The sequence below is a fragment of the Schistocerca americana genome, chromosome 5 (genome assembly GCF_021461395.2).
Source record: "Schistocerca americana isolate TAMUIC-IGC-003095 chromosome 5, iqSchAmer2.1, whole genome shotgun sequence".
Taxonomy (NCBI): Eukaryota; Metazoa; Arthropoda; class Insecta; order Orthoptera; family Acrididae; genus Schistocerca; species Schistocerca americana.
In genome coordinates, this window is record NC_060123.1 from 75,819,450 (window position 1) to 75,834,054 (window position 14,605).

A 14,605-nucleotide genomic window follows, 5' to 3' on the forward strand; every position below is an offset into this window, starting at 1 on the left:
ATTATCTGGACGATCTACTTCTCTTTTTACAACCTTGTTTAGTGTTTGTGCATCGATTACTACTCGCACGCCTCCATCTGCCTTTTTTACAATAATGAGAGGGCCTTTACACTCACTATTGCTCCTTTCGACAATTCCCCATTCAATCATTTTGTCGATTTCCGCCTGCACGACTTCTCTCTTAGCTAGAGGTACTGGATAAGGTCTCTCGAATAATGGTTCATGTTCTGCGGCTTCAATACGGTATATAAAATTCTTTACTATTGCCAGTTTACTGAAAACTCTCCATGATTATCAGTCAGAACGTTTAACAGATCTGACGTAAGTACCTGTATCTCTTTAATAATTTGTTTAAAATTTTCTACTTTTAGGCCATCAACCATTACGTACTTTACATGGTATATTTCACATAAATGGGACAGACCATCATTCTCAGGGTCTAATTCTAAGAGCAATGAATCAACTTTCGTGAACTGTGAAATTTCGTCCTCCTCAAATTCAACTTCCAAAATACCAGAATTATTATTAATTTTCACACTCCCACTACTTTTTCTTATCTAACCAATCGACACCTAAAATCATCTCAATATTAAATTCAGGCACCACCAGGAAGTCGTATTAATATTTTAGCTCATTAATTTCAAATTCCACCAACACTTGTTTTTGAATGGGCTTGCTGGATTTTAAAATTGCCCCTACAATTTTCACACCATTTGCTGACATCATAACTAACCAAGGTTTATTGGAAATCATAACTAACCAAGGTTTATTGGAATTGTGTTCAAAGAAAGACAGTGAAATGGCACAAATTTGGGATCCAGTGTCTAAAAGTACTTGCAATTTAATGCTGTAAATTTCGACCGGGATGGTTTTTTGCTTGATCGTAATATTTTCTGAATTTTCTCGTTCCTCTGATAACAAATCTTGTACGATCAGCAGATTGCTCCAAGGTACGTTATTTACTGGCGAAGCACGTACGTCTGGGGGCTTCTTCAGTTTCCTGATTACGACGTCTTTCACGACTCTAATCATTTCTTGCCCCGGTATCGTATCAGCTGGTGGCTCTTTCTTTTTCGGTTCGGTATTTCCTGCCGCATTTTGTTTGGATAAGACTTCATTTTGCTTTGCAGAGACATTTTCCATTATATTTTGTTCCCTTCCCTTCATTTCTACATATTTCTCATCTGAACTATCATTTATTTCATATTCACTGTCTGTACAGTTACAGACTAACACTGAGGTTTCAGTGACGCAAAAGTCAGTTGATGACAGTTGAAAAACGAGTCGAAGATTTTCTGAGAGAGTGACGCCAACGAACAATGATTCAAATAAAATATCAGACGTCACTCATCCGTGACGTGATATGTTTTACGGAACATAGTTACTGGAATTCGAGTTACAGTACGAGAGAAAACTCATCAGTAAAAAACACAAAAAAGACGCTGGTTTCGATTACTAACGTTTGTCAAGTTAGGAAATTTAAAATTTGTTGTAATACCAGCAATGAAATTTACCCAAGGGGGTGGTGACAATAATTTTACTATTATTTGCCGTCAACGTGGGCAGCTGGCACAATCTTCTATTCATTTGCAAGCTCCTCGTTTTACCTTTCCTCAGTTTTCGTATTTTCAAAAGTTTCACTCTTTCCTAAAATTTCTGTTTCATTTTCAGTCACAGGCGGTACTTCTTCTAAACTATCTTCAATATCACTTCTGAAGGCGTCAACCTTAAGTTTATATGATGTGTCATCGGTTCTGACCTATTGCAAATATCATATGTACGCTGATAACCTTCAGTTGTATCTAAGTGCGAAACCAAGCAATGTCAAGAAAGCTATTGAAAATTTCAATACTGACCTCGATGCACTGTCAAAATGGGCACAGGACATAGGTCTAAAACTAAACCCATCTAAAACCCAAGCGGTACCTGTTGGTCACTCTAAGCTCATTAACCCAAAACATCGGGAATCCGTACCATCTCTTATCCTAAATGGAACAAATATTAACTTCTCTCCCTCAGCAAAGAGTTTGGGAGTTTTAATAGATGAAAATCTAAATTGGACAGAACATGTAACAGCAGTGTGCAAAAAAGCATCAGCATCCCTTCATGTCCTACAAAAATATAAAAAAACTCTTCCCTTTCGATCTGAAAAAGAAATTAGTACAAACGCTTATACTCCGAATCATTAACTACAGTGATATTATCCTACAAGGCCTCTCTCAGGAAAATTCGCGACGTCTAGAACTGGTCATGAATGCCTGCGTCCGATATATCTGTGACGTTTGACTTCTTGATCACATTTCACCAGCATATGCAAAATTGTCCTGGCTGCGTGCAGACAAACGCAGAGATTTCCATACACACTGCGTCATCTACTCCCTTATAAATGTACACTGTCCCTCATATCTCTCCTCGTCCCTAACGCTCATGTCGGAACAACATGACAGAAACACACATTCCCATTATAATAAAACCCTCTCTGCTCCACTGCATCGCTCAGTCACCTTCTCCAAGTCCTTTACAGTAGCAGGAACCCGACTATGGAATAACCTCCCTCGTTATGTTAGAGAACTTAAAAACATGTTCGGCTTCAAAAAACAGTTAATGACGTATCTACTTAAGCAACAGTAATGCCTTCCTCTGTACATGAATGCACTTCACCTCATTACTTCCCTTTTTCCCCCTCCTTACATCTCCCTTCCCCAAAACTCGCTACACTAGTAAACATCTACTTTACACACCAAGATATTAATGTACATCTGCACAAATCTACATTACTATTGCCAATTTTTCTCATGTTTATCATTATTATTTGATTTTTTTACTGTTATTATTATTGCTTTTATCATGATCTGTATGAACAGCACCTGTTGTAAAATACTGCCAGCATTTACTTTATTAGGTCTTAGTCATGTTTATCATTATTATTTGACTTTTTTTACTGTTATTATTATTGCTTTTAACATAATCTGTATGTATAGCACCTGTTGTAAAAATACTGCCGCATTTACTTTATTAGGACTTAGTCACTACTCTTTATTCATAGTGTCACTAGAGTAATCTAATTTTCTCATTTAAACTATTGTCATGAGGTAACTCTGATGTGTGAAATACTGCATATGTGGAATACTGGTCCGATGTAAGAGAGGGCCTGATGGCCCTAATCTGATCGGGTTAAATAAATAAATAAATAATATATTCAGCATAAAGGTCATGGAATTCAGTGGTTCGCATATACTCATCAGAATCTATGTTCTCTTGGACATCGACAACAGCTAATTGTATGAGTCTTTCATCAGCCAGGATCACCTCATCGGCAATATTGAGGATTTCATCCTCCTCCTGATTTCTATTTATACCGACCATATTTCTGTTTCTAGCACTAATTTTTTCAACATCGGCAGCTCGTGTGTTTTGCGTGCCACCTTCCTATCCCTTACCAACCACCTAATCTGAAATTGCTGCTCGTCCACCTTGCGCGGCGCTAACTACTTTCATCTCCTTTTCGTTTTCGGACAATGTCCTCTTTCCAACGTTTCCACTTTCTTTTCTCCCTTCTGTTAATTCCCTGGCCGTATAACCATTTCTAAAATCTTCCCCCCTCATATTATTTTAAACTGCAAAACAAATCATCAAGCCACTACGCGATCCCTTAAGACTCCTTTTCGCACAAATTGTCTTTCTTTGCTTGGTTGTCAATGCTTGCGCTTTTGCTTAACCGCATGTCCGATTCCTTTCTCATTTCAGTGATATTTCCCACTGAAACAGGTCCACTGACTTCCCTTGTGACGTCATCTCTCTCTGCTGCCGCTACTCCATCCGCACTGTGGACAGCTGATCGCTCTGCCAAGTTCATTGCACGCGGTTGCTCAGCTCGCATGCTCTACCCTGTAGCATCGCCTGTCACCAGTGGCTCACTTATGCGAGCACCTGTTGTTGGCGTGCACATTCCTGTGTGCCGAGCGGGATTAGCCCAGCGGTCTGAGGCGCTGCAGTCATGGACTATGCGGCTGGTCCCGGCGGAGGTTCCAGTCCTCCCTCGGGCATGGGTGTGTGTGTTTGTCCTTAGGATAATTTAGGTTACGTAGTGTGTAAGCTTAAGGACTGATGACCTTAGCAGTTACGTCCCATAAGATTTCACACCCAATTGTTTGAACACATTCCTGTGGCGCTGCACTGCCGATTACTAGTGTCTTAAATTCACTTTGTTTTGGCCGGTATGATTTATTTAGTTTGGACTAGTAATATTTGTCTTTTCGAATCTGGCTCGTAAAATAAGTGGGCCTTGATTCTCCGCATCATTTAGGTTTTGATAGTTTCGCAGTGCTAATCCTCTACCGCGAAATGACATGTTACCACGACCTCTGCCTCTACCTCTTTGCATCATATTTACATGCTAACGTTCGTTCTTATTCTGTTCATTATTGTCGTCATTAACCCAATTCCGGTTGTTATTATTTTGGCAATAATCATGAATCCCTCTCCAGTGGTCCTCTTCTTCAACCCTTTCCTATAATGACGAGAAGCTTATGTGATTACTTCCCATGTAACGTTTTGAATCCTCTCGGAGCTATACTTAAAGTTCTCACATTATTTTGGATTCCGTTCGTCTGTTTCTCAAGTGTGTCTGTTTCCAATATCACATTTCGCAAAACTCTTACATTGATTTTCTGCCTCTATTGTCCTATAACCTGCCCAAGATAAACTCCCACCATATGCTGTCCTGTTTTTGCTCCAACCAGTATTCCACTATAAATTTCTGTTTAAATTCACCAAATGACATTCGTTCTGTACCCTATTTTAGGCTCCATCTTTTTGCATTGCCAGCTAATGTACTGATGGCCGCATTAATCTTTTCCTGGTCCGTTACGTAATCAGGAAAAGCCCTTTCATAGATTTTCAAAAAATCTAACAAATGCATAGAATTATGCCTTTTTGTCAGATCAAATCATTCTTCACCCTCTAGCAATTTACTACACGTTATTCTGTCAGTGACATTATTCGGATTTTCTCTTACTTTCCATTCAAGGTCGCTCATTTTACCTTGAATCTGGGAAGTATTCTGATCACAGTTTGCAAGTAGGCTGTTTATGTTTTCTTATTGGCAACGTTACGTGGCGCTCTGTATGAAAATCACTGGCTGTGCTGTGTGCAGTCTGTGGCTAGTTTGCATTGTTGTCTGCCATTGTAGTGTTGGGCAGCTGGATGTGAACACCGCGTAGCGTTGCGCAGTTGGAGGTGAGCCGCTACCAGTGGTGGATGTGGGGAGAGAAATGGCGGAGTTTTGAAATTTGTAAGACTGGATGTTATGAACTGCTATGTATATTATGATTTTTCAACACTATTAAGGTAAATACATTGTTTGTTCTCTAATAAAATCTTTCATTTGCTAACTATGCCTCTCAGTGTTTAGTGCCTTCCGTAGTTTGAATCTTTTATTTAGCTGGCAGTAGTGGCGCTCGCTGTATTGCAGTAGTTCGAGTAAGGAAGATTTTTGTGAGGTAAGTGATTTGTGAAAGGTATAGGTTAATGTTAGTCAGGGCCATTCTTTTGTAGGGATTATTGAAAGTCAGATTGCGTTGCGCTAGAAATATTGTGTGTCAGTTTGAGCACAGTCTTGTACAATTGTTCAAAGGAGACGTTTCTTATGTCGACCCTTAGCTGAGGATACCTCACTGAAATCTTCAGATTTTTTTCTTGTAGTTTGTGTAATTAGTGTAGATCTTGTTTACTGCTAGCGCGTAATTGTAGAGAGAATCTCCTTTGTAGGTGCCGTTGTACTGTAAAACAGTTGTGGCATGTATGTAGATTTGCACAAAGTATTTCGCAGCTGCGCTTGCAATTAGCGAGATATTATTTTCAATGCTATGTTAATGTGTTTTCTTATTTTGCTCTTCTTATTGTGACAATAATGGCGTGTGAAAAATGTAATACTAGGCTCCAAAGTAAACTGAGAAATGACAGTGAAGACGAAAGCAGTGTGTTAGCACCACCGTGTAATGAATTAACTAATGTTCAATGTAGTAATTTGGTAATTGTGCATAGGGAAATAGAGCGGGCAGCAAATAATGGCGTAGACAGTGAAACAAATAGTGAACAGGGAAGCATTATCGATCGATCGGTCGGCAACATCTCGCCTCAGGAATTCGAAATGACAGGACACAATCTTGCAAATACTGTAGATTCAGGTTTTGCGTCCTCACCGTTTTCTCAAAGAAGTGAAGACACATTTCCTGCTGTCAAAATTTGAATGTTGCCGGTGCAAATGCACTGCCGAAAAGCATAGAGGAACAGATTCTAGACACTAATACATTGCTATTGCAATTAATGCGCCAAATGGGACAAACACAGCAAAAACTTCAAAAGTTAGACATAATGGAACAAAATCTTTAAAAGTTAGACATAATGGAACAAAATCAGAGACAAACACAGCAAAAGCTTCAAAAGTAAGACACAATGGAACAAAATCTTCGGAAGTTAGACACCACGCTTGAACAAACACGTGAAGATTTAACTACTGAGTTACATAACATTAAATCGAAAAGTCAAAAAGGCTGTAATGACGTAAAAAACACAAATTTGTGAGCGTTTTCAACCACTTTTTTGGCCGCATGAAAATGCATTACAGAATCACGAAGAAGCCATAAAAGAACTGCAAACTATTTTTCATGAAAATCATGAGACCTTGCAAGCTAAAATTGACTGAGTTGTATCTACCGATTCGGTTACACAACTTGCAAAAACTCAAGAAAACTTAAAGGACACAGTAGATACTCTGAAAATTGGTTCAGAAAGACACATGGAGGAAATTAGTTCATCATCAGAGAAAGTAGTTGAACTTTCGGATCAGCTAAATAATTTATCTACGAAGGTAGATGATAATCTGGATGACACAAAACCGGTAGTCTTTAATGACACAGAAGAGTGCGAACATATTAGAAAATTCAAACAAAATCTGAATCAAATTAATACGAAACACCAATGAGAAATCCGGGAAGTACAAGATCAGCTGGCACAGGTAATATAAGAATTACGTATTTCAGCGGACACTCGCGCCCCAATACGGGAAGAGGGACATAGAAATACGGAACAGCCACAAAATAATAACACAGCGCATTTCGGAAATTGTGAAAGAAATTGGCATGGTGCACCGAATTTTGAAATGGAACCGCCGAAACGACGTAACAATGACCGATATGCGACTCGCCGACATCATGATTTTGACTATAAGCTGTTCATTACTACACATAAATTTAAAAAATATAAGAATTCCGGCAACGACATTCATCCACAAGCGTGGCTCCATCAATTCTCTCATTGTTTTCCTCCCAACTGGTCATTAGAGCACAGATTAGAATTTATGTGTGGCTATTTAGAGAATGAACCAGCTGTAAGAATGCGATCGGTCATTCACGATTGTCACAGTGAAGGAGAGTTTTACCATGCCTTCCTCTCAGCATATTGGTCTCAAACTACACAAGACCGAGTAAAACATAGCATCATAATGATGAAACATTTCGAACAATCTGAATTTTCCAGTCTTGTGAAATATTTTGAAGACATGTCGCAAAAGAATCAGTACCTGTCAAACCTATACAGCCCCTCACAACTCATCTGCATTTGCTTAATCAAACTACCTGAATATTTACGACATATTATTTTGGCAGGACGTTGCAAAGATGACATTGAAGCTTTTCAGGGACTGTTACAAGAATTGGAAATTGACACTGACAATCGCAGAACGCGAAAACAGGAGTACAACAACTACAGGTCACATCCGTCACAACTCCATGATGACAGAAATAATAACTGGACACGACAAGGCTATTCTTACAACGTAAATCGTGACCAAAACAGACACCACCCGTATGACAACCGGTGGCAGAGTAGTAATAATTACAGAGAAAGATCACATTTCCGTAGTAATGAATATGACAGAGACAATCATAGACAATATGGCAACCAGAACTACACTCCTGGAAATGGAAAAAAGAACACATTGACACCGGTGTGTCAGACCCACCATACTTGCTCCGGACACTGCGCGAGGGCTGTACAAGCAATGATCACACGCACGGCACAGCGGACACACCAGGAACCGCGGTGTTGGCCGTCGAATGGCGCTAGATGCGCAGCATTTGTGCACCGCCGCCGTCAGTGTCAGCCAGTTTGCCGTGGCATACGGAGCTCCATCGCAGTCTTTAACACTGGTAGCATGCCGCAACAGCGTGGACGTGAACCGTACGTGCAGTTGACGGACTTTGAGCGAGGGCGTATAGTGGGCATGCGGGAGGCCGGGTGGACGTACCGCCGAATTGCTCAACACGTGGGGCGTGAGGTCTCCACAGTACATCGATGTTGTCGCCAGTGGTCGGCGGAAGGTGCACGTACCCGTCGACCTGGGACCGGACCGCAGCGACGCACGGATGCACGCCAAGACCGTAGGATCCTACGCAGTGCCGTAGGGGACCGCACCGCCACTTCCCAGCAAATTAGGGACACTGTTGCTCCTGGGGTATCGGCGAGGACCATTCGCAACCGTCTCCATGAAGCTGGGCTACGGTCCCGCACACCGTTAGGCCGTCTTCCACTCACGCCCCAACTTTGTGCAGCCCGCCTCCAGTGGTGTCGCGACAGGCGTGAATGGAGGGACGAATGGAGACGTGTCGTCTTCAGCGATGAGAGTCGCTTCTGCCTTGGTGCCAACGATTGTCGTATGCGTGTTTGGCGCCGTGCAGGTGAGCGCCACAATCAGGACTGCATACGACCGAGGCACACAGGGCCAACACCCGGCATCATGGTGTGGGGAGCGATCTCCTACACTGGCCGTACACCACTGGTGATCGTCGAGGGGACACTGAATAGTGCACGGTACATCCAAACCGTCATCGAACCCATCGTTCTACCATTCCTAGACCGGCAAGGGAACTTGCTGTTCCAACAGGACAATGCTCGTCCGCGTGTATCCTGTGCCACCCAACGTGCTCTAGAAGGTGTAAGTCAACTACCCTGGCCAGCAAGATCTCCGTATCTGTCCCCCATTGAGCATGTTTGGGACTGGATGAAGCGTCGTCTCACACGGTCTGCACGTCCAGCACGAACGCTGGTCCAACTGAGGCGCCAGGTGGAAATGACATGGCAAGCCGTTCCACAGGACTACATCCAGCATCTCTACGATCGTCTCCATGGGAGAATAGCAGCCGGCATTGCTGGGAAAGGTGGATATACACTGTACTAGTGCCGACATTGTGCATGCTCTGTTGCCTGTGTCTATGTGCCTGTGGTTCTGTCAGTGTGATCATGTGATGTATCTGACCCCAGGAATGTGTCAATAAAGTTTCCCCTTCCTGGGACAATGAATTCACGGTGTTCTTATTTCAATTTCCAGGAGTGTATTATTATCATGGGAGACAGAATAACTTCAGACACAATGGTCCACCGTGCAGTGATAATTCAGGGAGAAATTCTCCACCACTTAGCCAACAAGAAAGAAACTACAGGAACTACCGACATGACGACTGACGATATAATCATAACGACAGACCTGAATTTCATGAGAACTGGCGGGATTTAAACAGGGCTGGGCCCTCTGGGCAAGGTGAATTTGTAGAAGTTAGGTCTCCTTATCCCTATAACGACGCACGCCAACAAAGAGACAGACAATGACTCGTACCGCAGGCAGCCACGTGTGCCAGCTGGCTCAGAGAAAAATAACATAGACGCTAACCTTGAGAAAAATTTTGGCATTCTTTACCGACGTATACAACATGATAATTGCTGTGAAGTTGAAACACTGCGTACTAGGAAGAGTAAAGGTTTACACCACATATCACATGTAAAAACGTTTATTGAAAGATAATCTGCTTTTCAACTTTGTCTTTGCAATAAAACTTTTCACTTCACATTTCTAGTATGCATTGTCAGACTTATAAACTGTTACCATGCAACAATGTATGAAATTAAATATCCAATCAAGAACCAAGAGAACTTATTTAAACAGAAATTACGAATGCATTGTTGTAGTGAACAGACATCACAGTGTTATTGTGTGTGTACATTCTTGCTTGTCAATTGCACGATTACGTAACGACTATAAGGCTTACATACTTAGAACATATTCTGCTAATGAGATTTTAATGCAACATTTTGGTTTACTTGAAAATATATTCTGGATTTAAAGTACTTTCAGTGAGATACCAGATGACACAGTGGTTAGTTTATGCGACAGCTACACAATTTTATCATGACGCTACTAATGAGTGACAATTTACGATGTTGCTTTTCCAGCGTTTCTGTTTTATATCTGCACAGTTTTTCTGTATTGTTCTGGAAATTAAAACATGTTTTAGTAGTAACTTTTGTGGTATAGCTACAATGAGACTGCCTTTTCCGTAGCACAACAATACGTTACAGCACAGTACTTTCTTCATCACGGCAATAAGCGTGATAACTAAGATATCTATAAGCAAAGCATTTCACTTTTGTTTATCACGAGGTAAGTACATTGGCTTCTGCAGAACTTAGCTTTCGGAGGACGATAACTACTACACTTCCACAGAGATTATCTTACAACAAGACGCACAGTTATTGCTACAATACACGTATTTGAGTGATTAATTTTGTACTTAAATCATTTATTTTTAAAGATATTTGAAGTACAATGATGCAAAGGTTTTTTGTGATACATTTCATTCCATTGCTGTAATCTGCAACAGCTGAGGGTATAATTACATTAATCCTCAGGGGGTACACACCCACTTTGTGTACCATGTGTCTGGCAAACACAAGGAGCCCCAGCTAATATGGTATTTGCTTATACAACTTTACACATCGGTACCATATTTCTCTAACACACAAATTACACAGCTATCTGATCATTTAACTGAGAGATAAACATTTTTTTACTACATCAGTGACACATGTTTACGTAATTACACTGTTGGATAACTTTAGGAACTCTGATTTGTGGAAAAGGATGTTGGAAACCAAGAATTGTACTTTAAGAGTTATGAAATGTCTGTAAATGCGTGAATGTATCACAATGACGACGAAAACTTTTTGCACACTGTTATATTCATAGGATTTTGTTTCTACAGATTTGTAACGCAAATTCCCGACCCGTGAAATTTTTTATATGAGACTGTCATTGTAATGCAAACTGGTGTCGTAATTATTTCAGTAAGAAAGTTAAGTTACCACCTTCACGTAATGAGTCGTGGGCACCCAGCTGCGTGACAGTTGCCTGGAAAAAAGTCATTAGTGTGTGCCTTTCAGAGGCACAGGTGGAAAAAAAGGGGCCATTATCCACGCTATTGACATTCCTTTGCAGAAAGCATAGCAAATACGACATGTTCAAACTTGAAAACCTATGATTACACTGTGGAGCTCTTAATTTATGATATTTACTGAAATGCCTAATGAAATGACGAGAAATATTTTTATGCCTATACACCTGATTATGACTACTGTCTTTCTAGATGAGAGATTTTTTCACTACCTTATAAAATGACATATGGCTAATGAAAGATGTCTCATGCCTTCCTTTGTACACATTTGCTGATTTTCTTAAATTTCTAGTTTCTAGCTGCACTGAAGCATTGGTTATTATAAAATTTAATAGATGTACTAATATCACTATTTTCTGTCTACAGACCCAGTAAAGAATACGTTTATGATGTACTTTTTTAGAAAAGAGAGCACAAATAGACATTTCCCTTCACAGGAATTGCATAAATTATTTTTTTAATTACTTGGTAACTTTCTTGCAGAGTAAGTTTTTGTGATGCATCAGTCTAGTGTTAAGATGTGACATAGGTATTAAACATGGCTATTTTTACTGTAATAATTTTTTTGCTTGAGCTATGTCATGTTTAGATATAAGTTATTGCATTTGCTGCTGCTGTTTGCCAGGCATAGTGCTGCTAAATTTCACTTTACATTACTCCATTAAGCCAGTTTTGCTATTGATTTATATTTCTTGTTTGCTGCTCATTGCCTTATATTAGTTGTAATATTGCTGCTTGCTTTGCCAATTTGCATTTTTTTGTCATTGCTGTTTGCTGCATGGCCTTGTCCCTTAGTTTAGCATCTGAGCTCAGTAGATTTAAGTTGGCTTAAGATGGGGTAGGCCATATAAGAGAACAAGTTGTGGTGAATTGGAAGAAATGCATTGAGAAGCTATAAGAAAATGGTTTGGCCAAAAAAAGTATTTTGAAAGAGGATATGAACCAAAAAAGTAGGGTTTAGTGACAACAGGTTTATGTAGGATTTTCTTGGAAATAAATGATGAGGCAAGATAATGGAAAATAAATAATGAGGTAATAAGTGTGTGAACTTATAAATACAGAAATCATGCTTCGATAGAAGTTTTTTGGTGGAAACAAATGTTGAAATAAGAAGAAATGAAGTTTTGGGGTGGACTGCAGTACCAAATGTCACACTGAAAACAACCCCTGTCCTGTATTTTTATGTTATTACACTATGTGAATTTGTGTTTTTCCTGTCTTAATGTGTTTAGCTAATAAGAGTTATGTCGTAGAATTTTTCTGATAATATGTTATTTTCTTTGTAAAGATGTTTAGACATTATTTATTCTGTTCTGTTTTAATGCTCATGTGTGAAGTTGATGTTTCGAAAGTTGTTCTGATCTTTTATGTATGTACTCATGTCATAATTCCTGTAACACTGATGTATATGTTATTTCAATTCTTTTGTAATGCCTGTACTACAGATGTTATCTGTATTGTTATGTTCTTTTTATGATGTATTTTATACCTTTGTAATTGTATTCTTATGTTATAAAATTGTAATTGACACCAGTTCATCATATTATTAACTTGTAAGTTCCATTTCACTGCACACGTTTCTGTTGGTCATAGTATATGGACAATATGTGAGAAGTAGGGATTGTTAGTGTTTGCATGTGTGTTAATAATTCAGCAAGGGACTGGATAACAGCATTGTTGGTTCTAAGGACAATTCCAAAAACTTTGTGAGTGCACAAGTGGTGGTTATGGACTTGCTATATTGTCCACAAGACTCTTCGATGGTGATTGTGCAGCCGCACAGTCGCAGCAGATGGCTGCTGGTCATCTCTACAAGGACTACAGTGGGTCTGCATCTTTGATGAGCCACCAATACCATTATTTCTACAAGGAATGCAGTGGGTCTGCACCTCTGGTGGCCCACCAATACCACAACCTCTACCAGGACTACAGTGGGTCTGCACCTCTGGTGGCCCACCAATACTGTAATATCTACCAGGACTACAGTGGGTCTACTCTGTGATAACCTACCTACCAATATTCTTCAAAACTTCGAATGACTCTGCTGTGGGTTTGCTCTGTTGTGGCCCATTACCTGTCTGCATGTCGAGAGTCATCACTATCTTTCCGTTGGAAGGACAACACTACTTCTTCAAGACTGCATGGAAATCCACAACTTTTTTGTGCATTTACTTTTACTGCTCAGACTTTGAGAAAAACACTGCAATTTTACTGTGATGAATGATCAGGACTCTCTTTATGGACTGTGAGATAATTTTAGCTTTTGACCAACATTGTATCAATAAGTGTGTGAATTTGATATCTTTGTTATTGTAGTTATGAAAAATTTTATCAAATCATTATTGGCCACTGCCCAAAACAATTTGTAAAATTTTTTGTGGGGCGCGTGGAGGCTATGCAAGTAGGCTGTTTATGTTTTCTTATTGGCAACGTTACGTAGCGCTGTGTATGAAAATCACTGGCTGTGCTGTGTGCAGTCTGTAGCTAGTTTGCTTTGTTGTCTGCCTTTGCAGTGTTGGGCAGCTGGATGTGAACAGCGGGTAGCGTTGCGCAGATGGAGGTGAGCCGCTACCAGTGGTGGATGTGGGGAGAGAAATGGCGGAGTTTTGAAATTTGTAAGACTGGATGTCATGAACTGCTATGTATATTATGATTTTTCAACACTATTAAGGTAAATACATTGTTTGTTATCTATTAAAATCTTTCATTTGCTAACTATGCCTCTCAGTAGTTAGTGCCTTCCGTAGTTTGAATCTTTTATTTAGCTGGCAGTAGTGGCGCTCGCTGTATTGCAGTAGTTCGAGTAAGGAAGATTTTTGTGAGGTAAGTGATTTGTGTAAGGTATAGGTTAATGTTAGTCAGGGCCATTTTTTTGTAGGGATTATTGAAAGTCAGATTTCGTTGGGCTAAATATATTGTGTGTCAGTTTGAGCACAGTCATGTATAATTGTTCAAAGGGGACGTTTCAAGTTCTTTTCGCATGTTGTCACTCGTTTACTCAGTTCCGTATCGAAATCATTCACCGTTTGTCTCAATTGAGAAATTTCGATTTTACATCTGTTTACTATCTCGGTTTTGAGAGCGAAAACCTTTTTATCAACTTATGTTACAACCAGAGGTTCTGCAGTGTCTTAAATCTACTAAATATCGGTATCAAACCTGTCATTGATGACATTAATCGGTCCCGGCATAGTGGCGACATTGTTATAGCAAGTATCTATTTCAGTTTTTAAATCCTTGAAATCCATTACTCACAGCACCTACTTTTGAGTCTGCTTTTTCGATTTGTTTACTGATTTGAACACCTTGCGTTTTAATTA